Genomic DNA, 24,833 nt, shown 5'->3' on the forward strand with positions numbered 1-24,833 from the left:
ACTTCCTGGAAGGCAGAAGCAACCTCAGTCAAACTTCGTTTCACATTGAAATTGTCCCCTCCTAATACCCTGGAAGGCTGTTGTGGAGACAGAGGTTAGGCCTCTCCTCCTTCCCCATTCCTGGGGAAAGGTGTGAGTTATGGGCAGAGCAAGGTGTAAGGGAAGTATCTGAGTGGTATTCACCTTGGTCTTGTTGCCAAGATTCCTGCCCCCTTTGCACCACGGATTAGCTCGAAACACTCTCTATTATAAGAAACAGTAAAGCAGTTTTCGAAGCGTCAAACTAACCTGCAACAACCAATCCAGAAGTTGAGTCCAGCACTGGGAGAATTCAAACACAGTTGAGGATGTACACTTTCCAACTCTAAATTCTTTTTCATTGCCTCTAAACTCAAGCTCTCAACCAACCATGACAAGAGTTGACATTCCTCTTTGAAATCAGTGAGGCAAAAACAGATTACCAAAAGCTGGGGAAAAGGATGCAGTGTTGATGCTTTCCTCGGTGCTGAATACTAATTTGAGGGGATGCCCTTGGTTCTTTTCAGAGACTGGAGGCTGCAGTATCAACCCCTAGGGACTTCCAGCCAGCTTGGCCCACTGCCCAGTGCTCCTTCATCTGGTTCTGTCTGCAGTTGCCAAGAGAGTGATGGAAGAATTTCTAGAAGAGGCTTCGTTTCAGTCCAACTCTCTAGCTGGGTCAGTGACCACCTTGACTCCTGGGCGCAGTCATAGCGTGAGGGTATGGCTCTGACCTGCAAGTCCCCAGGGTGTGCTGTGATGTCAGAGAGCATTATGAAATGTCTAAGAGAATACCGTCCTCTGTAAAGTTCACTTTGACGTGACCTGAGGAATAAAGGAAAGAAGCACCCTTGGACGTGTATGTTGCGCAAGCCCCTCCTTCACATTTTTAGTGTCCAGGATAGCCTGTGGAAGAGGTCCTGAGCTGGGTGCTTTACATTATTCACCTCAAAATAAATATGGGAGATGCATGCTAAAATATCTCTATTTTACAGAGAAAACAGGTTTGAGGAAATCATTGGTTTGCTCAAAGACACACAACTTGTACATGGTAGAGCTGACATCAAAACCCAGTTTTGTCTGTGTTCAAAGCCTTTGCACTTAATAATCACACCACATGGATTGAGTATGTCAGGGAATTTGGAAGGAGAGTAGTGAGATGGTATATCGTATGGATGGTTAAAGTTGTCTCCAGAGTTATGAATCTGTGATATTGTGATTTATAAGAAATATATTTGGTCATTCAGATGACTGAAACGTATTTCTCATTATATTTGGTCTTCATCCACAGTTCGTGGCTTACAGTTCTGGCAACCCTTGTCCTAAGTGTTGAAAGTGGTAAAGGTGTCTTTTGTTGTGTAAATGAGGTGATTTGGGGAAGCACCTTGGATGGGGGCTGGTTGCCAGGAGAACCAACCACGTGATAAGAGAATAGGAACTCTTAGTTCAACTTCCTGGAGGTTGAATCAATTGCCAGTGGCCAGTGATTTAGTCAATCATGCCTATGTAATGAAGCCTCCATAAAAAAACCGGAAGGACAGGGTTCAGAGAGCTTCTGGGTTGGTGAACCAACACATGGAGATGCTGGGAGAGTGTCATCCTGGAGGGGCAAGGAAACCCGTGCCCTTTACCCATACCTTGTCCTCTGTATCTCTTCCATCTGGCTGTTCCTGAGTTATACCCTTTTTTAATAGACCAGTAATCTAGTAAATAACATATTTCTCTGAGTTCTGTGAGCCACTCTAGCAAATTAATCGAACCCAAGCAGGGAGCCTTGGGAACCTCTGATCTATAGCTAGTCAGTCAGAAGCACAGGTATCAGCCTGAGCTTGTGACTGGTATCTGGAGTGAGTGTGTCTGTGTGTGTTGGTTGGAGGAGGTTGGGGGGATACAGGGTGTCTGGTGGGACTGAACCCTTAACCTGTGGAATCTGATGCTATCGCCGGGTAAATAGACATCAGAACTGAGTTGAATTCTCAGACAGCCTGCTGGTATCTGAGAATTGCTTGGTGTTGTTCAGGAAGCCCCTCACCCCCCAACACACATGTTGGAATTGGGTCCAGGATCCCCAAAAGAGAATCTATATACAAGGATAAATTTTATTAGCCAGGACCCTTGGCTAGAAGTGACAGAAACCCAATTCAATTTCTAGCTTAAGTCAGGAAAATAAAAATTGACTTATTTCACCTAAAAGTTCAAGGGTTAGTGGCTTCCTGCACAGAACCAAGTGCTTAAATGAAGTTTCCAGGAATCATTCTCTGCATTCATTCATTTACTAATTTTTCTGTGTGTGTGTGTGTTTGTGTGTGTGTGTGTGTGTGTGTGTGTGTGTTGGTTTTAATTTGAAGACTGGTTGTGCCTACATAATGGAGAACATGAGTCCTGACAGCACCAGGTTTACATACTCCTGCAGGGCCTCAAACTAAGTAAGTAAGCCTCTCTCCCTGACCATCCATATCAGTTCTTGAAAGACTTCCTGGTGCAGCTTGGATCACATGCCCATCCTTGGACCAATCACAGTGTTTGAGGGGGAATGTAATACTCTTATTGGCCAGTCTGAGTCACAGGTTCACTCCTAGTAGGACAGGTGAGGTCATCTCATCGACAGCCCCAACTGTTCCCAAAAGAGACAGTTCCCAAAACAGAAGGAGGCTGGGCAGACAAATGAAATGTAAGACAATAAAAATGGGCACAAAAATTACTAACTTAAGTAACTAAATAAACAAATAGGGCAGTCCCTGTCTGTGGGAGGCTAAATGAATGAGACAAGCATATCAGAAAAAGTTGCTAGCTACCCCATTAAGCAAGAGATACAATGTGTTAAAAGTAGCTCCCTTGAGCAGAGCATACTGCTTGAACAAAGACAGAGAGATGTTTTCCTTATTATTAATGTGTAGAACTATACTACCAGAATAATGATAATTTCTATCCCTGAAGCCTTTTTTTTTTTTTCTCCCAGCAGGGAAATCAGGAATCTCCATAGCCGTTACTCTGAAACAAAAAATCAGTTTAAGAGTAAGAACCATTACGATTATTTTCTAGGGAAAAAAAGAGAAATGTCTTTATCCAAAGTCAATGCCCGGTAGACTGAATATAGTCAATCTTTAATTCAGAAACTCTCCTGACACAATAGCATCCGATGTCTACCTCTGGGTTCTCTCAAGCTCAACATCCCTCCAGAGCTGCTTTTCCAGGAGACCATCTTTCTCTGACTGGTTGGTACTCAGAGAGTCTTGGAGTAAGAACTTGAGGTTAGGAGATGAACTAGACCAAGGGGTCCTTTCCCTTCTCTGTTCTCCACCTCTCCTTCCTCCAGTCACCTTGGAAGCTCAACGTTTAGACTACTCACCTAGCATCTCCTCTGCGCTTTCCCCCATTACAGAACTCTTCTTATTTTGTTGTCCAGTTTGTGGATATGTACATCTTTCCCCATTTTCTGCCAGCCTCCCATCATTGACAAGAGGATGAGGCTCATATTAATTCATTTTTGTACGTACGGCAGTTTTTATACTGCCTGGCATATAGTAGGTACTTAGTAAATGTTGGTTGGAGTGAATGAGAGCTTTACCGTTATATGTAAGGTAGTGATTTTCTGGTTTAAGAGAGAATAAAATTCAGGGAAATTTTTTCAGAACTAAAAGAGCTATGGGTATTGTAAATTTAATTATTGATAAATAGCCTAAATATATAATTATATATACTACATTGAATCTCATACTAGATTTTGTTATGGAAGAGTAGTAACAGTATCAAAGGTTTAAGGAAAGTAGTGAGATGTGTAGCTTAAGATGAGTGTTAGGGTCCAGCAGACCTGGATTCTATTACTGGCTGTTCTGCTTGTTATTACTGCTTAACAGTCACCCTAACTTTAACACAGCAACCAGGTAGTTCTCACTTGGAGTCTCTCATGTATTTGCAGTCAGACTGGGGCTGCAGGCAACTGAAAGTTTGGCTATGCTAGACCTTTTTTTTAATGAAGTATAGTTAATTTACAATGTTGTATTAGTTTCAAGTGTATAGCAAAGTGATTCAGTTATTTGTATATATATTGTGTATATATATCTATTCTTTTCCATATTCTTTTCCATTAGGGTTATTACAAGATATCAAGTATAGTTCCATGTGCTATACACTAGGTCCTTGTTTGTTATCTATTTTACATATAGTAGTGTTTACCTGTTAATCCCAGGCTAATTTATCCCCCCCCTTCCCCCTTTGGTAACCATAAGTTTGTTTTCTAAGTCTGTGAGTCTATTTCTGTTTTGTAAATAAGTTCATTTGTATCATTTTTTTTGGATTACACATATAAGTGTTATTGTGATATTTGTCTTTCTCTGACTTAGGTCCATCCATGTTGCTGCATATGGCATTATTTCTTTCTTTTTTATGGCTGAGTACTATTCCAGTGTATATATGTACCACATTTTCTTTATCCATTCCTCTGTTGATGGACATTTAGGTTGCTTCCATGTATTGGTTATTGTAAATAGTGCTGCTATGCACATTGGGGTGCATGTATCTTTTCGAATTGGAGTTTTCATCTTTTCCAGATATATGCCCAGGAGTGGGATTAATGTGTCATATGGTAATTCTATTTTTAGTTTTTTTAAGGAACCTCCATACTGTTCTCCATAGTGGCTGCACCAATTTACATTCCCACCAACAGTGTAGGAGGGTTCCCTTTTCTCCACACCCTCTCCATGTGCTGGAAATGTAAATGGCTCCCTGATGTGCTGGGCTGATGACCAGGTTGCCTATATGTGGCCTCTCTAGCATGGAGGTCTCAGGATGGTCAGATTTCTCCCATGCCAGTTAGCTTCTACCAAAACAAGCATCACAAAAGAGCCCGGTAGAAGCTTCATGACCTGTTCTGACCTTGCCTCAGAAGTCACACACATTGTCACTTCCACTGGATCTGTTAGTTACAAGTGAGTCACTAAGGCCAGCCCAGTTTCTAGGGAAGGGGACATAACCCTCAGTGGGAGAAATGTGAAATAATTTCTGAACAGGTTTAAATCCACTACCCTAGCTCTTCCACTTACTGGAGTAGCCTGTGGGGAAATTAGTCATTTGACTTTTTCTATCTATGAAATAGCATCCTTGTGAAGATTAAATAAGATGATGTATTCAAAACACTGAACTCGCAATAAGCTCTCAGATGTTCTTTTATTATTGAGAGAGAATATATGGGGAAAACTCTTAAAACCAAGAAAACAATATCCAATAATTACATTACCCTGAGAATTGGGGAAAGACTATTACTCTTGTAGTTTTCTGTAAGAACTCCTTGTGTCTCATGAGAGCATCAATTTAAAAGCATTAAATTCTAACAATATTTTTATACATACAGTCATTCCAAGTTCCAGTCAACTGATTCAAATGTGAACTTCTGGAACCCAATTCATTTGTTTATAAATGAAAAATGGTCTCCATATATGTGCATGTATATCCATTTATTATGCTAAGAATATACAACCTTGCTATTCTGGCAGAGATAAAAGAAAAAAAAGTTTACCAGAAAAAAATCTGTCATTGAATGATGTGACTTTGCATTACACAGAACACTGGAGAGAGATTGATGGTTGATCTTCATTTAACACAAAAGCAAGAACTTTAAAGTTTAGCAGAGCCCTTGCTGAAATATCATACTGATTCAGTTCCCTCTTTGCTTTGAGCCTGTGGAATCATCATCTGTCCTGTCTAGAAGCCCTTGCTCCATTTCTCTGGCTGTAATCTATTAATTCATCACCTTCTGGGAAGCCACTGAACAGGAGAAAAAGTTGCCTGTGGAACCTGGAGAGATATGAGATCTCTCTACGCTGTTGCTAAAGGAGAGATCTTTGCTAGTGACCACCATCTTGTCTCTCTCTGTTAGAGCTTTTTCACCTTGGGCAGAGTAATGCCCACTCCACACTGGGTCTTCCAGCGTCCTTACTATTCCTTACATTCTTCTGCTGTTCCCTTGAAGTACATCCCTGTGTGACAGTCTCATTTTGGGAGATGTCCTGGGGCATGCACAAATGGGAGGGGAAAACCCAGCTCCAATAATCATGACCTGACATCAGTGGGGAAAGAAAGTAATACAATCCAGTCAATGTTGAATATTAATGAGACATAAATGAATTGACCAACAACTAGACTCTATTCTCAGCTCTCCTGGAAACATTCCTGTCTTTGCTGTCTTCCCTGAATCCCTAAGTATTGTGTTGTCCCTTCCAGGCACACTGTTTTGTTTCTCTGGCCTAATATTCCTCTTGGTTGACTGAGAAGCCACTCAGTTATTTGAGGGGCAAAACTCTTCCTTCCTGCCCCCCTTCCTCAACAAGACATTTCCTTCAATAGGACATTTCTTTCATCAGATATAGTTTTATTATCTGAGGGTATCCTTATGGATACACATATATATCTGGATTAAGGAATGTGGTATTGTTTCAGTGAGATAGTATGTTAACAGAATTGGTTTATCTGATAAATCCGAGACTCCCTATTATTTGCAAAGTTGTTAGATTATGGACTCAGAAGAATTGAGACTCTGAATAGTACTACGGGATAGGATTGGTAGGTCATAAAATGCTCTGGAGATTGTGGACACTGATGACTGTAGAGAAAGGTTCTGCAAAGAGATAGGGGCTCTCGTGCACAATTCGAGGTATTTTAAAATAATATCAGAGCAGGAACAGATCTTACAACTCATAGAAGGAAAGTGTCAGTATGTGCCTTTCAGCTAGCCAGTGTCTCCAGTTTGTTTATTTGTTTTTTTCACTGTGGTAAAGAAAAAAAAAATATATATATATATATATATAAAACATAAAATTTACCATCTTAACCATTTTTAACTGTATAGTTTGGTAGTGTTAACTATATTCACATCATCATGCAACAGATTTCCAGAACTTCTCATCTTGCAAAACTGAAACTCTGTATCTATTAAACAACTCCCAAATCCACCTCCACCCCAATCTTGCCTGGTAGCTACCCTTCTACTTTTTGTGTCTATGACTTCGACTACTCTAAATACTTCATATAAGTGGGATCATACAGTATTTGTCATTTGGTAACTGGCTTATGTCACTTAGCATAGTGTCCTCAAGAGTCATCCTTGCTGTGGCATGTGACAAGATTTCTTTCCTTTTTAAGGCTAAATAATATTCCATTGTATGTAAATGCCACATTTTGTTTATCCATGCATCCCATCGACGGACATTTGTGTTGCTTCTACCTCTTGGCTATTGTGACTAGTGCTGATGTGAACACGGGTGTCCAGATATCTCTTTGAGACTCTGTGTTTAGTTGTTTTGGAAGTCTTTTGGATCTATACCTAGGTTGCTGGACCATATGATAGTTCTGTGTTTAATGTTTCGAGGAACCACTGTACTGTTTCCAAACTGCACCATTCCATTGTGTTGGCCATAAAGTTCATTCGGACTTTTCCGTAACGTCTTCCAGAAAAATCCAAACGAATTTTTTGGCCAACACGATACAGTCCCACCAACAGTGGACGAGAGTTCTAATCTCTCCATATCCTCATCAACACTGATTATTTGTTGTTTCAATAGTAGCCATCCTAGTGTGCGTGAGGTGATACCTCACTGTGGTTTTGATTTGCATTTCTCTAATGATTAGTGATGTTGAGCATCTTTTATATGCTTGTGGGTCATTTGTACATTATCTTTGTGAAAATGTCTCTTCAAGTCCTTTGCCTATTTTTTTTAGGGTTATTTGTTGTTGTTGAGTTCTAAGAGTTCTTCATATTAACTCCTTATTAGATGTGTTAGTTGCAAATATTTTCTCCCATTCTCTAGACTGCCTTTTTAATCTGTTGACTGTGTCCTTTGATGCACAGAAGTTTTAAAGTTTGATGCAGTCCCATTTGCCTATTTTTGCTTTTGTTGCTTATGCTTTTGGTATCACATCCAAGAAATTATTGCCAAATTCATTTTCATGAAGACTTTCCCCTGTATTTTCTTCTGGGAATTTTATAGTTTGGGGTATTACATTTAGGTCGTTAACCCACTTTGAATTAATTTTTGTTTATGGTGTAAGATAAAGAAAGGTCCAGCTTCATCCTTTTGCATGTGGCTATCCAGTTTTCCCAGCACCATTTGTTGAAGAGACTGTTTCTCACTGAGTGTTCTTGATACCTTTGTCTAAGATCATCTGACCACATGCCAATAAACCAGGGTTTATTCCTGCACTGCATTTTGTTTTTTAGTTAACTGAGGTCTACCATGATTATGCAACTTCTTTGTATAGAGATTAAATAGATGCGTGGCCTCTTGTATCAGTCTGCCCTGAGTATAAGTACTCCACCATTTACTAACCATGTGATGTTAGACAATTTACCTTTCTTTTTAAAAAATTTATTTATTTATTTATTTCTGGCTGCGTTGGGTCTTCGTTGCTGCACGAGGGTTTTCCCTAGTTGCGGCGAGCGGGGGCTACTCTTCGTTATGGTGCTCAGGCTTCTCATTGTGGTGGCTTCTCTTGTTGCGGAGCATGGGCTCTAGGCACGCGGGCTTCAGTAGTTGTGGCACGCAGGCTCGGTAGTGTGGCTTGCAGACTCTAGAGTGCAGGCTCAGTAGTTGTGGCGCACGTGCTGAGTTGCTCCGCGGCATGTGGGATCTTCCCGGACCAGGGATCGAACTTATGTCCCCTGCATTGGCAGGTGGATTCTCAACCACTGCGCCACCAGGGAAGTCCAACAATTTACCCTTCTGTGCCTTACTTCCTTATCTGTAAAATGGGGATAATGAATAGTACCTCCCTCAGGATGGGATTGTGAAAATTAAATAAAATAAAGCTTGTAAGAAAATGCCTGATACATAGAAAATACTCAATAAATCTTAGCTATTACTATCTCCTAAATTTGCCTCCCTTGTAATTTTACTAGGACATATCCAACACAATTATAGCTCCCGAAGGATCTTCAGAGCATAGCAGTTCCCTCAGTTCTGGATGCCAACACTGTTCATGCCTACTGTGCGCTTTCATTGATGCACCAACATTCGGAGGCTTGTTGTTTGTTTTATCTTAATTCCATAAGACCAGTTTGCTTGCAGCCTTCTACCCATCCCACACTTTCCCTGAATATAGGAAATAAAGAAAGATCAATATTGGAAAAGTATAAAAGAAGGTAAAGGTCTCTGTAGTTTCTCCAAGTTGGTGTTCAGTATGTATTGATCCATGAGCCTAAAATAGGTTTGAAAAGGATCAGAGACTTTTCCCCGTCTTCTGTGTCCACCGTGAGTCCACCGTGAAGGGACTGAGGTGAGGTCGCAGGGGGGAGGGGTAGAGAACCAAAGCTCTCCAGTTCAGCTTAGTTTGAAATCGACAGGCAGCTGCCACAGAAATCTACCTGGTTTTTAGAAAGCTGCACTGGCCGATTCCTTACCTCACTGATAGGTGCAGCATGAGTATGGCTAGAACAAACTTATGTTAAATAAAATGAGTGTACTGACCATGCTAGCAGCAGAATCAGTCAGAGCAACCAGGAAAATTGCATAAATCTAAGTAAAGGTGAGAGTTAATATCTGTTCCATCCCATGTGGTTTGGTGCAGCTGGGGTTAATCAGGTCTCGGTACTTTCAATTCTTTTCAGTTGAATTCTTGCTGTTACAACCAATGTTCTTCCCATTATCTTCTGATTGCTTTCCCTTTCCATATTAAAAGATCTCAAAAACCAGAGGCATAAATGTTGTTTATAAAAATTTTTTCTTGTCCCAATGTTAATGTAAATTAACCAGCTATGCCTTTGATATCCATGTCAACTAATCTCAATATTAGAAAACTCAGTTTTAATTAAATTGATAACTATCTTTAGTTCACATTATTTCATCCCAGAAGTCAAAAGTGTCAAAAGTGCATATTAGAAAAGTGGATATTAAGAAAAGCTTTTTCTTAATGTTTACTTAATACAGTACATATCAGTATGTGATTATCAAATATATTAGAAGGTTAATGATTTTTTAAAACCTTGGAACTTAATGATTGCATTGTCAGAGGAAACTTCCGTGGAAGTTTTAAAAGACTAAATATAATTGAATATTGTTTTTGAAATGGGTAAAACTTCCAAAATTATTCTAGAGACTAGCAAGATACAATGTTTTCTTCACCTTTCAGAAGTTTTTCTTATAGAAATAAAGAACATGTATTCTATGGTATTGAATCAAAACATACAGACTTAATTATAGGCTTCTGTTGTTTCTCTGGTTGAAGTCAAAAGTAGGAGGATCACATGTTATTTCAAATCAAATCTGTGTGTGTGTGTGTGTGTGTGTGTGTGTGTGTGAAATCATAACTTGCTTTTGGATTCCCCCCTCCTCACATTTGCTCAGTCTAATTTTTGGACATATAACCAGCAAAATGCATGGCAATCACATGGAAGAGACTCATTAAATATTCAAATAAATGAATTGTTTTCTTTCCATTTGTTTTCTGAAAAAAAAATGGTTTCCTACTCTGTTTTTTCATTTAAGATTAGAGTTAGATGGGATCTAGTAAAGATATCCTACAGTCATTGATCCAGGGTTGTCAATTTTCCAGTTTATTCATATGTGTAATAAGGACACTGTTCTGGTGCTATTTGGTTCTTAGTAATTCCTGTTTCTATATTATGACAAGGATCCCATAGTGAGAGCTATACTTGGCAGACACAAATCAGAGTTTCTTCCAAGGTGTGTAGAGGGCAACTCACCCACAACTGAGGCTGAGCCACTGTGCTTAGTGCTATGAGAAAAAAAGAAGGATATGCTGTAGAGGAAGATTTTTCCAGAGAGAAAGAAAAAGAAAGAAGTCTCTCCCCTTCTAGAGGAAGATAGTCAGAAGTTGGATGAACAACTCTTGGGGTGGGCACTGCTGATGAGGTACAATGGACTTTCCAGTTACACGTCAGTGGACACTGGTCCAGGGATTACTTCAGACTATCCACCAGATAGTAAAGACCAATAGAAAATCATATAAATGCCAAGTGCCCACATTGCCAAGAGTACTTTCCCCTACAGACTCTATCTTGAATAGAGAAACGAAGAGGGAGGAACATCACCAATAGGGAACTAACCTTTGAATTGACAAAATGTGTACCTGAACACAACTGTTTAATCTAGAAGTGATTTTATGGGCAAGTTAAAGAGTCTCTTGTTCTGCCACAGAATTGTACACAATCTTTAAAATTTAAATTAAAAAATTATCTCTTGTTCCTTCATTTACTTCCCACACCAGTTATGGGAAGTAAAGATGCTTTATTTCTTGGCATATAAGATTATAATACAACTAAAATTTGACCCTGAACCCCCTAGACACATACTTACATAATTACTTTTTAGTAAAATTCATACGGCTTTCTGTCCTAGAATGTTTTTCAAACTTTCCTTTTTAAAAAAATTTTTTTTATTTGGCCATGCTGTGCGGCTCGCGGGCTCTTACTTCCCAACCAGGGATTAAACCTGGGCCCTCTGCAGTGAGAACACACTGTCCTAACCAGTGGACCACCAGGGAATCCCCAACTTTCCATTCTTTTATTTTCCTTTATTTATTTCTGTAATTGAAGTACAGTTGATTTACAGTGTTGTGTTAATTTCTGCTTTACAGCGAAGTGACTACGTTATACACATATATACATTATTTTTTATAGTGTTTTCCATTATATTTTGTCCCAGGATATCAAATATAGTTCTCTATGTTATACAGTAGGACCTTGTTGTTTATCCATTCTCTATATAATAGTTTGCATCTACTAACCCCAAACTCCCAATCCATCCCTCCCCTATTCCCCTCCCCCTTGGTAACCACAAGTCTGTTCTCTATGTCTGTGAGTCTGTTTCTGTTTTGTAGATAAGTTCATTTGTGCCATATTTTAGATTCCACATGTAAGTGATATCATATGATATTTGTCTTTCTTTTTCTGACTTACTTCACTTAGTATGATAGTCTCTAGTTGCATCTAAGTTGCTGCAAATGGCATTATTTCGTTCATTTTTGTGGCTGAGTAGTATTCCATTGTATATATGTACCACATCTTCTCTATCCATTCATCTGTCGATAGACATTTAGGTTGTTTCCGTTTCTTGGCTATTTTGAATAGTGCTGCTATGAACATTGGGATGCAGGTATCTTTTCGAATTACAGTTTTGTCTGGATATATGCCCAGGAATTGGGATTGCTGGATGATATGGTAATTCTATTTTTAGCTTTCTGAGAACCTCCATACTGTTTTCCACAGTGGCTTCACCAACTTACATTCCCACCAACAGTGTAGGAGGGTTCGCTTTTCTCCACACCCTCTCCAGCATTTGTTACTTGTAGACTTTTTAATGATGCCCATTCTGACCGGTGTGAAGTGGTACCTCATTGTATAAATTTTTCTTCCTTTTCTTCAAATTTTTTTCTGGTCATGCTGAGCAACATGTGGGATTATAGTTCCCTGACCAGGGATTGAACCCACGCCACCTGCAGTGGAAGCTCAGCGTCTTAACCACTGGACTGCCAGGGAAGTCCCAAACTTTCTCTTCTTTTAAAGGTCCTTCTTTTCATAAGTGGAATTTCTCCAGGGTTTTGCGTTCCAGGTGTGATCTAGACTGGATTTTTTTTCTCCCAAGTCCCTAAAGATCATATAATCATATTCACTCATATCTATCTCACTAATAGACATAAAAACAAAATCAGGCACAGGTCTGGATACTTGCTTGTCCTCCCTGCAAATCTTGAAATCTAGGGTATTTGAGGAAGTGAGAGCTTTGAGTAAATCATGTCTAGTATCTCATCCAAAGGGAGCTTTCGGGGGTGGTTGGTTCCACAAACTCTTTTAGTCACAATGTATACCCTTCTCAGTATGTCCTGTCCACCCCTTCCTCCATCTTTAATATACACTGGGAGCCAGTTTTTCAAACACCTGCTTTCTTCAGATGTGGTACTATTACTGTCCACATCAAAAACCTCTATCCCTGGGCTTCCCTGGTGGCGCAGTGGTTGAGAGTCCACCTGCCGATGCAAGGGACACGGGTTCGTGCCCTGGTCTGGGAAGATCCCACATGCCGCGGAGCGGCTGGGCCCGTGAGCTGTGGCCGCTGAGCCTGCGCGTCTGGAGCCTGTGCTCCGCAGCGGGAGAGGCCACAACAGTGAGAGGCCCGCGTACCGCAAAAAAAAAAAAAAAAGAAAACCCTTGGGTTGCACAAAAGAGGAGAGAGCGGGCAGCTCATGGTGGCTCCTCGGGCCTCTTCCTTATGAAGAGAGATCTCTGGGCTACAGATGAAACCCTGCCTTCTTCTGATGGCCCTATGTCTCTGAAAACCCTCTATAATAGGATTGAAACACAGGAAGGATAGTTTCTCCCCTACGTGGGGAAAGAAAGAAAGTTGTTGTCGTTCCCCCCATATATTTCTCCATTCTTTTATGCGTGGAACAAACATTTGTGTGTATCAGTTAAGTACCAGGCACTGTGCTAGATGCTAGGGACACAGAGAGACAAGAAACTTAGTCTAGTGAGAGAGACAAATGAGAGAATCAAAATGACAGTCCATTTATAGGAGCTCTAACAGAAGTTTACTCAGGGGGAGCAGTGATGGGGTGACCAACTATCCCAGTTTACCTGCTGCTGTCCCCATTTTGGCAATGAAAGTCCCACATCCTAAGAAACCACTCAGTTCTGCATGAACTGGGACAACTGGTCAAGCTCCTGGCCACGGAATAGGCCCCCCTCATGCAGCCTGGGGTAGGGCTGGGATCATGGTCACGTTAGAATTGATGTCCAGCATAAACTTAATGAAGTACTAGATGGATGAAGACATTGGGAACATTTGTGAAGTGAATGAATTTAGCACGTGGGAACTAGATGACATTGAATGCTTAGGAAAATCCCAGCAATGTGCCCACAGTTCATGTGGAACTATCCCCAGCCTGTTCATTAACCACAGAGGTTATTTTTTAAGCTGAATCTGAGTAATTGATAGCAAAATCCAAGTTTCCTGATTTCTTTCTCCCAGTTGCTGGTGCTCTGAACTCCTTAAATTCAAACCCACTGTTTGTTTATCCTTGTTCCTCTCTCCGCTCCCCTCCTCCAGTTTTTGCTCCCATAAAATGCAGTGTTCACATCTCATTTCTCAGCAAAATTATGAGATGTGTTGAGTGAATTCCCATTAATAATATTCTAGCTAGCAACACTTCGGGAGAGTCTACAGACCATTTACCAAGGAAACTAAATTATTTCGAATACTTGTGTCAAAATAAATGAACCAAGGCTTTTCTGATGTAGTAGCCTAATGTTTTATTGTGGGTATAAACTCAATTCCCCAGTCTCCAAAATTCAGCAATCCTTATTAGGTTCTTTCTTCATTAGTGAGAGTAAAGAAAGTCTTCTTATTGATTTTTCCATAACTTTTTAGTGGTGGAATAGGGCATCTCTTTCCTAAAATAATTTAAACTAATATGAAACTCTTTTCTAATATAAAAGTGTTTTTAGAATACCTTAGAATTATTGCAGACGATATGCAGAATTTATTAAGGTTATGAATCAAAGAGAAATTTTGTGTGTTCTTGTTGTCATAAAACATTTTTTTTAGAGGTTAATCTTTTCCCCATATCTTGGCTTAGCGATGAGTTTGGGTTTTTTTCTCTCCTAATAGGTTCTCTTTGGTTCCAAGGTTTTCCCAGCTGCTCAGAGTCACAAATTCTGCCTGAATAGCAGGGTGACCTTTTCAGAGAGGAGCCAGTGTCTGTAAGCTGAAGTATACAAAGGAAGAAAACCAAGTTTACGGACTCTGTGCTAGAGGAAGAAAGCTCATCAAAGCAGCCCTCCACCACCCTCACTCCCATCCCCACCTGCGTCTTCCAGCTCCTTCATCTCCATCCTCCCTGACCTTACTGGACCAGTAGAACTGACAGCTACAGGGATGTGGTTGTCCATTCAGGCTCTTTGATGTCTTTAAAACTCTCCCTCAGTGTCCACTTGACTTTTGCGGGGAAAGAAGTGGCATCTGGCACCTCCGCTCTGTGGAACGTGGCTGACTACTCCTGGGAAGGAGAATCAAGAAGCAGCCAACCTGGGTTAGGAGGGCAGGTGACCTGGGTTATGCTCACCCACTGCCAGTCACGCAGATTACATTTGGTCTGGATATGACCAGATGTCCTCAATTCCCCAGGCCTGAATACACTTAACCTTGCTTCGCCGAACTGCTGTGCGTTCCTTACCCACCCCTGCATCCCCTCCATTCTCAGTTTAAAAAAAAAAAAAAAATCACAGACACCTCAGTTATCACACATCATCTGACTGTTCATCACAGCTTTGCATACTCCTTTCAAATCGTCTCTTCCTTTCTTCCCCTTCTTTTTAACCTCCCAATTTTGCTTTTTGGCAACCAACCAAAGATTTCTCTGTGTGACTTAAAAGAAATATTACAAGACAAACCCTCTCCTGGTACAAGAGCTGCGGAATGATTTGCATATATAATCTCCTCCTGTGCCTCCTGCTAGCACGGGCCTTTTCGTCTCCAATCCCCATGGTGTAACAAAAGAATAAATTATGGTACTACTGATAGAACATTACACTGACAATCTTCTGAGGTACTGGAAGTTTTAATGGAAACCAAAGAAAATTCAAGATTAGACATTTTCTTATAAATGTATTTCTTTTTCCTGTCTCCCCTCTCACATATTATCAGTTTTCTTGCCTTCTTATTCACTTTCCTGTCTGCCAAATAACAAATCTAAAGCGGCCTTTGAGCCAATCTCTCAACAATGGAACTGTACCTGCTGATAGAGAATTAAGGTATTGGCAAATCGGTTACAAGGTGTTTAGGCTTATAATTTAAAGATTTAGTTAAATTAATAAACGATAGCAATTTCAAGGACTGAATCGATTGATTCCCTTACCTAATATTTTGCCTCCTTCCAAATTCTTTGGGAAGATGGGAAAAGTGAAAATAAAAGTGCTTATATAGTGCCATCTAGTGGCACAGATGTTTAAAAGCTCTGTTTCAATCTAGGGATTGTTTAAATGAACCTGGAAAAACAACTGCTACTCTTAGGGTCTGGTTTGGAATCTCCAGGCTTAATTCTATTTTTGTTGTACCTCCTATGAGGATATCCAGTCCTGGGGGCCCTTTTTGGTGTCACTGAGAATTTTAAGTTTTAATCTGCTTTGTGGAGAGCCAAAAAACATAACTGAAAATCCAGAGTCATTGATGCTGCATTGCTATTTTAACTTTAGGCTTTCTTACCACTCCTCTTCTGTCTCACTAAAATAAAACACTGATTCTGCTCAGAAGAGAAAAATGTTAATAAGAAAACTGAGAAAACTGCAGTAATCATGCCACTTAAAATACAAAGGCGTTCTCCTCTTCCAACTCTTCTCACTTAGATCTACTGTTTTAAATGTTAAATATATGAATATGTACAAAGTTCCATCAGTTATATTTACTAAAGAGATATACTTCTATGTGCACAACACCAGAGTTTTAGAAGTTGGCCCCATGCTAGCAAAGTTCAAAATCAATAAACAACTGCCCCCCACACACATATAGGAAGAAAGCAACAATTAGAAAAATGATAGCCAAATCAGAAACTATGGTCTAATCTATTTGTTATTTCCCAGGATCAGCGTGCCCTTTCAAAGACTGATATCTCACTTGGAATTGAGGCTGGCTTGGCTTTGTGAGATACTTCCAGGACCAGGAATCCATCTTGATCTGTAGGTATAACCTGCTGTGTTTTTTCAAGTACTTCTGCCTTTCATAGCCGGGTTCTTCTCTGGTACCAGCACTGAGAAGCTGATCAGATCTGCATGTGTCCATCATTACCTGCTTCCTGACTGGTGACAGAGGTGAGTCCTTAACAATGCTTACCTCAGAGACCTCGAACGCATTTCTCAGGACCTCTTCCAGTTGTGCATTCTTTCATTCTGTCATGATCTTGTGGATAAACTGATAGACACGAAAGTGAATTGAAATATAAAACATGCTGGGCAAGTCTAAAATGCTTCAAATAATAGGAGTTACTTGAACAGATGACTCTCAGACCTTATGGAGTGTCTGCTGAGATACGTATCTGCTGAGTCAGAGGGTGAAATCCCAAATTTCCCAGTACAACCCATCGTCTGGAAATTTGTCCTTAAATAAATTTGGTCTTCCTCTCATGGTTCCCTGGTGCTTACAAAAGGATTTCTTTGGTCTTAATCTTTTCTTCTTAAGATATTCATAACTGTGAAAATGAATATGATGAAAATGAACGTTTCAGGAGAGAGGATTTTGGGGCCCAGTACTATCCTTTTACTGTGTTAATTACAACGAGTAACTGAATGAGCTACACCTGTCTAAAGCAGTTTCAATTAAAAAGGGCTCAAAACGTCTGTTCTTAATTTCAGCTAAACTATAGAGTTTTCCTTTTCAGAAACAGGATAGTGGTCTCTTGATCTCTCTGGTTTTCGAATCCCCCTACTCCCCCAATTCAAAGCCTCCCGTGTGGCTGATGGCATTAGCAGCAGTGTCATAATTGGTAGTTAGAACTGACATGCGGTGAAACAGGCCGGTGAATGATATTGATGATTGTTGCATTATTCTCTATCGTTTCTTAATGCTTAAAAATGGTTATACCTTTGGCTTAAATTCTTCTTTATGAAAATAAAAATAATGTCAACAATGTTCATGAAAAAAGTAAAAGAATTGACATGCGGTGAAGTTGAAGTAGTTGCTGGGATCGTTGTTGTTAAAGATCTTTAAATTCAATACCAGTTTGGTCTCTGGTGTTCTTTGAAAGGGCCACCCTTCCACAACAGGAATTTGAGTGGAAGGATGCCAAGCCGTGCTCACTTTTTGTCTCACTTCCAACCCTCTCCAGTGGTGCCAGGTTTATTATGGGTTAGGAACTGAGCAGGATCAAGCGGTTCATTTCTCAAATGTAATCATTTAATGTTTATATAATTGTATGAGGGCAGTTCAATTATTTCATAATTACATAACCGGAACATGGCATGATGCAAGGTTGTGATGAGTGTGCTATCTTGCAACCCTAAATATGCTTCGCCATCCCCCAACCCCCCACCCCTGCTTCAAAAGTCTTAATCAAATCACATACAGAGATTCAATTAAAGTAATACATAGCCTGTGTTGGCATCTCTTTCTCTTCTCTCTGGGTGGGCATTAACTCAGAGTTTTCCTGGGCATACGGTAAGAAAAGCCTGCCTTCTATGTCATTCTGGTTTCTCTTAGTGCTTGAACTTTCTGGTAACCTATTAGACACTATTTTATGCTGCTCCTGAGAGTAGAATCATGAGACTCAATAGTTAAGACCTTCCTCTCACAATCTCTCTCTTTCTGCTCCACCCTTGTCAATGATGTGTGAATAGAGGAGGCATAGATGCTGGGCCGTGGGCTTTGTGCCCTCACTACGAAATAACTTTTTCAGATCCCACTCCTGATGGAAAGCTGTTTGCATCACAGTACTGGGGCACTGGTCAGTTTCTGGTATATAATTTTATTAATGAACAAAATAGCACCTAAAACAAATTCTTGCCTGCAGCAGTAGGAGACATCTACTGAAGAGAGTGGACTGACAGGTTGCTGACTTTAACCAGGAACTAGGGCCATTTTTATCACAATGAACTCAGGACTGGCAGCAACTATAAGGTTGTTCCATTTTCATAAAACTGGAAACAGTATAGTAATGGTTAATTATTTTTTAAAGCATGTCTGTGATTCCAAAAAATATTTCTAAATTTTCTAGGTTTCTTATTAAAATTTCCTGGGTTTTATGGACATAATTAGGAAGCAAAAGAACATTTCATCTTATGAGACAACTTCCTACTCTGAGAACTTGAAGGTACCAATGACCCCTGTGTAAGAGTTCTCATCCTCAGAGGGAATTTTATGCTTCAGGTACTAAGAGAAGGTGACGGATAGGGATGAACATAAAGAGATATTTGTATCTTCGTGGTCTAGAAACCAGTGTCTGTGGTTATATCTTCTTAAAGAGACAGTTTAACTTGTATATTCAAAAAAGGGACAGGGTGATTCCTGTGTGTTAGGGACACAGGAGTGAGAGGTTGGTGTGTCGGCAGGAACTTGGAAGGACAGATATTATGTGTTCCACAGGAAAAGCCATCCAAGCCTGCTTGGACATCAAGCTCTGCAACAAGAGACCTCAGTGAGAGGCAGTAGAAGTGCTTCTGACAACCTGGGCACTAGGACTCCGACACCAGGAGTCTACTTGAGGGGCGTGCACCGAATGTATGTAGTGGAGAGGGACTAGACTGCCCGCAGACAGATTGTCTTGTCTATGAACAGGAGTTATCTGCATTTCTATCACCTATGTACAAATAATAGAGTTGTAAAAAAGCTCACAGACAAATGAAAGGCCCAGTAACCCAATATTATGAGCCAGTTCACCTAGTTTTTCCATTGAAGTCAGCCAGATCTTTTGGGTACATTTCAAAGTCTTTCACAATTTTCCATTATGTTGGCAATCATGGAAATAAGAGATTGCTTTCAGATGCTCCCCCAAATCCTATTCATCCCTAAATTCCTTTACAAATCACTCAGTTTAGCAGTTTACTCTGATCCTCTCAACGGATTGTGATCTCTCACTTATAGCCCCACAATTCCCTTGTCTCTCTTCTATGGCAGTATTTCATTTTACCACCAGTAAATGAAGAAATTGAACATTTAAAGTGCAGGGTCTACAATTATTTAAATGAACAGAAGTCCTTCCTGGTCATTCTTATGAGAAGACTTTGCTGTGATTTTCTCCAGGGAAATTAGAAGTTTAGAAAAGTATTCCCATGAAAAGTGTGAATAGAAATTTTTTTTTAAGAATTAAAAAAAAAAGAAAAGATTTTTAAGGATGCCTTTTATTTTTTGAAGTAAGGGTTAGATCATGACCATCAGCTGATATTTTATGGATTGGTATTACATTGAAATCTTTTTAGTATGTGAATAAATTGAGGGAGTTTAAAACACTGCCTTCAAAACTAGAAATAATTGCACTGGGACCCAGAAACAGTTGGCATCCTTGCATAAAAGACACTTGGTACCAATTATTTATGCACTAAATGGGTCTAGAATCCCAGATTAAACTATCCACAGTTTTGATTCAATTAGCTTTTGATTCAGTGCCTATGTCTTTAATGACAAAGTTATTCCAGAAAAAGTTGAGCCTTGGCAAAGTTTTACCTAGCTGAGATTCCCCTCAAGGAAGGATGTGAGTCACACAGTACTTACATTGGTAATAAAACCACAACGTGTGTCTGCTCCCTGGGGATTTTAGTTTGCGGCAACAATAAGCTGCAAGTAATGGGTCTTAGGTTAAATGGTTGGATATAAAGTTTAAATCAGAATTAAGATGTCTTGTCTTGAAAAAGGTGAGGTAAATGTCAGAGGCGAAATAAATGATCCCCCCCCACCAAGATAGCCTGGTTTTATCTCCCCCAACAGATATTTTCATATGAATCTATTCACTTATTTAATTAGTTCTTTCAATTCAGTTTGCACCTTGCCCTCACAATCCCAGGAGGAAAGAGACAGCAAATATGACCAGGGGAAAGTTTTAAGTTGTCAAAGCATGAATTTGCCAATCGATACCTCCCCTTGGGGTATACTTGCATCTCCAAATACAGTACTCCCTACTTTTCTCACTCTTCATTTATTCATTAATTTATTCTTTCATTTTTACGTTACTTTACTTATTCATTCATGTTTATTTAGTCATTCCTTCAACAAATAAATACCTATTGAGAAGCTAGGGTGTTTCTTCCTTTTTCTTTTAAAATTTTTATTGGAGTACAGTAGCCTTACAACGTTGTATTAGTTTCTGCTGTATAGCAAAGTGAATCAGCTATATATATACATATATCCCCTCTCTTTTGGATTTCCTTCCCATTTAGGTCACCGCAGAGCATTGAGTAGAGTTCCCTGTGCTATAATGGAGATGCTATTGGCATTTTGGGGGAGATAATTCTTTGTGCCAGATTGTCCCATAAACTGCGAAGCATTCATCATCTCTGACCCCCATCCACAAAGCTGTTCTCAATCCCTGAGCACCCTAACCCCACTCCCCACTTTCATTTCCAAACATTGCGGAAGAACCCTGGGTATGATCCCCTGTAGGAGGGTAACAGGAGGAATAAGACAAGGTATGGGCCTTGGGAAGTTGGTAGCCTCATAGAGAAAACAGATAATTAATTATAGTACATTCTATGAGAGAAGTAAACACAAACCAGTGACTCCCAGAGGTATCCGAGAAGGCTTCTCAGAGGACAAAATGCTTGAGTCCTTCTTTTTTAAAATAAATTTATTATATTATTTATTTATTTATTTTTGGCTGTGTTGGGTCTCGTTGATGCGCAAGGGCTTTCTCTAGTTGCAGCGAGCAGGGGCTACTCTTCGTTGTGGTGCACAGGTTTCTCATTGCGGTGGCTTCTCTTGTTGCGGAGCACGGGCTCTAGGCACGCAGGCTTCAGTAGTTGTGGCGCACGGGCTTAGTTACCGCGCAGCATGTGGCATCTTCCCAGACCAGGGCTCAAACCCGTGTCCCCTGCATCGGCAGGCAGATTCTTAACTACTGCGCCACCAGGGAAGTCCTTGAGCTACGTCTTTAAGAAGTAAAAATTAAGTGAAAATTAGCTAGATTCTCTAGGCATCAGAAGAGGTCCAAAGGCCATGCCAGAGTTCAGAAAAATGCTTTGGAAGAGCTGCGAGCAAGTTCGTCATGGCTGGTGCATGGAATTGGAGAGGTGGTGACTAATACGACAGGAGTTGTGATTGTAAGGAGGGTGTCACAGGCTAAGCTAAAATATTTAGACTTCATCCTTCATGGAGGTGACATGATTAGATCTGAGTTTCTGAATAGATTAGAGAAAATACGACTGAGAACAGGGAAAACCTTTTTTTTTTTTGAGGACGCTGGAGTAATTCAGAAGAGAGATGAAGGGTACTTAATGGATTTCAGTGACTACATCAATGGATACAGTGAGGGCTGCCAACAACCTCCAGCCAAAGACTACCAGGTACATACCTTTATTTAAACAAGTTGGTTTTATTACTCACTGCAAGAAGAATGAACACTCACCATGAGGAACCAAGGGGTGTTTCTATAAGGGGGCCTTAGAAAGAACCTATTTGTTGGATTTGAGCTTCACTGTATTAGTTGGGTAATTTGGGAGAGAGTATAAGGAAATAGGGGTTTACTGACTACCCAAAAGTGAGAGCAATTCTATGATTGGATATCTCAATAAATCTTATCTGCAGGGAGGGCAGACGACGGAAGATTGGTAAAGAAGTAGTCATCACTCGTGGTAGCTGGGAAGGTGTGATGATTGATATCTTATGGGTAGCAAGGATCTTGCTTTTGTCTCACTTTATTATGGTTTCCACTGTGTGAAGACTTCAAGTGCTTGGCTGCCAGGGGAGATAAACAAGGTAATAGTTAAGTGGCACTGGTTCCAGTTAAGCTTTGTTTGTTTTTGTGAAGAGAGATACTTGATCACTAAGCCAAGGAAAAGCACTTAGTAGAGAGCCAACTGTGAAGGAGGGAGAACAATTAATGTAACGAGAATCCTGCAGATATTAGAGATCACAAATTTTCATTTGTGAATTACACAGTTGTTGGAGTTCTTCTAGTAACATCCATCAGTCAAGATAAAGGAAAGTGTTACAGATTCAATGCAATCCCTATCAAACTACCACTGGCATTTTTCACAGAACTAGAACAAAAAATTTCAAAATTTGTATGGAAACACAAAAGACCCTGAATAGCCAAAGCAATCTTGAGAACGAAAAATGGAGCTGGAGGAATCAGGCTCCCTGACTTCAGACTATACTACAAAGCTACAGTAATCAAGACAGTATGGTACTGGCACAAAAACAGAAAGATAGATCAATGGAACAGGATAGAAAGCCCAGAGATAAACCCACGGACATATGGTCACCTTATCTTTGATAAAGGAGGCAGGAATGTACAGTGGAGAAAGGACACTCTCTTCAATAAGTGGTGCTGGGAAAACTGGATAGGGACATGTAAAAGTATGAGATTAGATCACTCCCTAACACCATACACAAAAATAAGCTCGAAATGGATTAAAGACCTAAATGTAAGGCCAGACACTATCAAACTCTTAGAGGAAAACATAGGCAGAACACTCTATGACTTAAATCACAGCAAGATCCTTTTTGACCCACCTCCTAGAGAAATGGAAATAAAGACAAAAATATACACATGGGACCTAATGAAACTTAAAAGCTTTTGCACAGCAAAGGAAACCATAAACAAGACCAAAAGACAACCCTCAGAATGGGAGAAAATATTTGCAAATGAAGCAACTGACAAAGGATTAATCTCCAAAATTTATAAGCAGCTCATGCAGCTCAATAACAAGAAAACAAACAACCCAATCCAAAAATGGGCAGAAGACCTAAATAGACATTTCTCCACAGAAGATATACAGACTGCCAACAAACACATGAAAGGATGCTCAACATCACTAATCATTAGAGAAATGCAAATCAAAACTACAATGAGATATCATCTCACACCAGCCAGAATGGCCATCATCAAGAAATCTAGAAACAATAAATGCTGGAGAGGTTGTGGAAAAAAGGGAACACTCTTGCACTGCTGGTGGGAATGTGAATTGGTACAGCCACTATGGAGAACGGTATGGAGGTTCCTTAAAAAACTACAAATAGAACTACCATATGACCCCGCAATCCCACTACTAGGCATATACCCTGAGAAAACCATAATTCAAAAAGAGACATGTACCAAAATGTTCATAGCAGCCCTATTTACAATAGCCTGGAGATGGAAACAACCCAAGTGTCCATCATTGGATGAATGGGTAAAGAAGATGTGGCACATATATACAATGGAATATTACTCAGCCATAAAAAGAAACTAAATTGAGCTATTTGTAATGAGGTGGATGGACCTAGAGCCTGTCATACAGAGTGAAGTAAGTCAGAAAGAGAAAGACAAATACTGTATGCTGACACATATATATGGAATTTAAGAAAAAAAAATGTCATGAAGAACATAGGGGTAAGACAGGAATAAAGACACAGACCTACTAGAGAATGGACTTGAGGTTATGGGGAGGGGGAAGGGTAAGCTGTGACAAAGTGAAAGAGCGGCATGGACATATATACACTACCAAACGTAAGGCAGATAGCTAGTTGGAAGCAGCCGCATAGCACAGGAAGATCAGCTCGGTGCTTTGTGACTGCCTGGAGGGGTGGGATAGCGAGGGTGGGAGGGAGACGCAAAAGGGAGGGGATATGGGAACATAGGTATATGTATAACTGATTAAATTTGTTATAAAGCAAAAAAAAAAATTAAAACTGCAAAAAATAAAAAGATAAAGGAAAGTGGAGAATGTGTTAGTTATTTCTTTAGTATCTATTTCTCCCTTTCCAGTAGCTACTGATTTCTATTTGGGATCCATGGGATTCTAGGGAAATTGGTTCCGTTTCTAGCTCCAATATGGGAACACAGAAGAGAGCTTAAAATGATCCGTTTATCTGAATTACCTGCCCAGAGTGACTGGTTCAGTCGTGGGCACATGACCTAGGACTTTTGCTGTGAATACTGGGACACATATTTGTTTTTCCCTGCTGGATAAGAGGAAGAAAGATTATTTCGAAATTTTAGAACCCTAAGGCTTCCAATGGGGAAAAATAGGTCACATACCAAGGACCAGGAACAAGAACGGCATCAGAATTCTCAGCAGCACTGCTGCACATTAGAAGGCAATGGAGCAATGCCTGGCCCAAGAATAGAGCCATCCCTGAGGAGAGCAGAGTGAAAAGACAAAGAGAAGCTTGGTCTTGCTCACATCATTT

General features: G+C 40.1%; 1 protein-coding gene across 7 annotated transcripts in view; it reads left to right on the plus strand.

Annotated features, from left to right (window-relative positions):
• IBTK (inhibitor of Bruton tyrosine kinase) overlaps positions 1-24,833 on the plus strand; it is a 186,699-nt gene that overhangs the window by 58,802 nt on the left and 103,064 nt on the right. The window contains exons 2-6 of one of the 7 annotated variants that reach the window (XM_081250730.1): positions 546-696; positions 2,367-2,444; positions 14,634-15,067; positions 16,601-16,828; positions 21,896-22,003. The gene's annotated coding sequence lies outside the window, so the exon portion shown is untranslated. Of the gene's footprint in view, positions 1-545; positions 697-2,366; positions 2,445-2,977; positions 3,034-14,633; positions 15,068-16,600; positions 16,829-21,895; positions 22,004-24,833 lie in introns of those variants that run through there. The other 6 variants (XM_081250729.1, XM_081250734.1, XM_081250733.1 and 3 more) reach the window with 6 other exon arrangements.

The sequence above is a fragment of the Mesoplodon bidens genome, assembly GCF_964165515.1.
Source record: "Mesoplodon bidens genome assembly, chromosome: 12".
In the NCBI taxonomy this organism is placed as follows: Eukaryota; Metazoa; Chordata; class Mammalia; order Artiodactyla; family Ziphiidae; genus Mesoplodon; species Mesoplodon bidens.